Here is a 2,340-nt window from a genome sequence, read left to right as displayed (position 1 = left end):
GAGCTAACGTTAGCTAGCTAGATTAGCTATGTTCAAACAACGCATACGAGTGATTTGGCAAATCAGTCATTTATCAGAGTTTAGTCAGATCTAGATCCGTTTCTATGCATGTTACTCTACGTTGCTGACTGTGTTGCAAAACATAACACACAATATAATGATCTCTAAGTAAATCCGAATGTAAACTGGAGGAAGAGGAGCTAACATCCAGATGAGAGTGTTCATACACTGTATTGCTGAGCCAAAGTACCGGAGCTCCAGTGGCGCAATCGGTTAGCGCGCGGTACTTATATGACAGTACATTGTAGAGCTATGCCGAGGTTGTGAGTTCGAGCCTCACCTGGAGCAGTGTTTTTACTAAGAGAGCGATATGTATTAGCCATTGAAGTTGTATGAACATAGAATACGTTGACCAGCCACGCAGTACCAAAACGGTCGGTGTCTGATAATTCGACAATTCAGCAGCATAGATAAAGAAGATACCCGGTATGAATTGTATTTTCTTGTCTGTAGCCTCAACCTAGTACAACATTTAAGCAGAGTTCGTTAGTTTAAATCAAGATTCGTATTCTCATACAACAATTGGATGAATACGCTACAATTTCTTAGCAACATTTTATCATTAAAATATATTCCTGCTGATTTATGTTGTGCTCGTGCACAGGGGTCAAGGGGAGCCTGATGATCACATTCACATCCCTGCCTGCTTCAAAATGAAATCATACAACAAAATACAGTAGCTATTATCCACACTCCCGTTGCAAGTTATCTTGCAGAGCACCTCAATGTGTAGGCATTTTTCTTGCCCTTTCCATCATAAGAGTATTGATATTCTGACTTCTATGTGAAATATTTTCATGATAGGCTATCAATGTTCTAGTTATTCTGTTTTTGTGTTATGATTTGGTGGGAGGACTTTGCTTATATAAACGTGCAAGTATAGTATTAGTTTTTAGCTATACATGTCAGAAGTGTATGTTTGTAGTGAACTCATACAGTATTTCGTCAACTGAGCTGAAGTAGTTCCCTCTTATTATCTATAGGAGGCAGCATGAGTGACTTGCAGTTTAACTTCACTAGAGGGGTTGGTCTTTGATAATGAACTGCATTTGTTCTTGGACACGGTGAGAGTGACTGTAGTTGAGATTCTCTGGGATTCTCTGCCTCTAAACCCATTATGGGGGCTGAGTCACTGGCTTACTGGTGCACTTCCATGCTGTCCCTAGGACTTTTGGCTATTTTTTATTTATTATTTTTTTATTTCACCTTTATTTAACCAGGTAGGCTAGTTGAGAACAAGTTCTCATTTGCAACTGCGACCTGGCCAAGATAAAGCATAGCAGTGTGAACAGACAACACAGAGTTACACATGGAGTAAACAATAAACAAGTCAATAACATGGTAGAAAAAAAAGAGAATCTATATACAATGTGTGCAAAAGGCATGAGGTAGGCAATAAATCGAATAATTACAATTTAGCAGATTAACACTGGAGTGATAAATCATCAGATGATCATGTGCAAGAAGAGATACTGGTGTGCAAAAGAGCAGAAAAGTAAATAAATAAAAGCAGTATGGGGGGTGAGGTAGGTAAATTGGGTGGGTAGTTTACAGATGGACTATGTACAGCTGCAGCGATCGGTTAGCTGCTCGGATAGCAGATTTTTAAAGTTGTTGAGGGAGATAAAAGTCTCCAACTTCAGAGATTTTTGCAATTCGTTCCAGTCGCAGGCAGCAGAGAACTGGAAGGAAAGGCGTCCAAATGAGGTTTTGGCTTTAGGGATGATCAGTGAGATACACCTGCTGGAGCGCGTGCTGCGGGTGGGTGTAGCCATCGTGACCAGTGAACTGAGATAAGGCGGCACTTTACCTAGCATAGCCTTGTAGATGACCTGGAGCCAGTGGGTCTGACGACGAACATGTAGCGAGGGCCAGCCGACTAGGGCATACAGGTCGCAGTGGTGGGTCGTATAAGGTGCTTTAGTAACAAAACGAATGGCACTGTGATAAACTGCATCCAGTTTGCTGAGTAGAGTATTGGAAGCTATTTTGTAGATGACATCGCCGAAGTCGAGGATCGGTAGGATAGTCAGTTTTACTAGGGTAAGTTTGGCGGCGTGAGTGAAGGAGGCTTTGTTGCGGAATAGAAAGCCGATTCTTGATTTGATTTTGGATTGGAGATGTTTGATATGAGTCTGGAAGGAGAGTTTGCAGTCTAGCCAGACACCTAGGTACTTATAGATGTCCGCATATTCTAGGTCGGAACCGTCCAGGGTGGTGATGCTAGTCGGGCGTGCGGGTGCAGGCAGCGACCGGTTGAAAAGCATGCATTTGGTTTTA

The 2,340-nt window shown here is 42.1% G+C and overlaps 1 non-coding gene across 1 annotated transcript; it reads left to right on the top strand.

Moving 5' to 3' along the window:
- The first annotated feature begins 254 nt into the window (after nt 1-254).
- On the top strand, nt 255-348 carry trnai-uau (transfer RNA isoleucine (anticodon UAU)). The gene is made up of 2 exons: nt 255-292; nt 313-348. It is a non-coding gene; the product is annotated as a tRNA-Ile (tRNA).
- Nucleotides 349-2,340: the final 1,992 nt, after the last annotated feature.

Source organism: Salvelinus alpinus, chromosome 3, assembly GCF_045679555.1.
Source record: "Salvelinus alpinus chromosome 3, SLU_Salpinus.1, whole genome shotgun sequence".
NCBI lineage: Eukaryota > Metazoa > Chordata > Actinopteri > Salmoniformes > Salmonidae > Salvelinus > Salvelinus alpinus.
The sequence above is the reverse complement of the archived record's forward strand: the minus strand, read 5'-3'. Positions and strand labels throughout refer to the sequence as shown.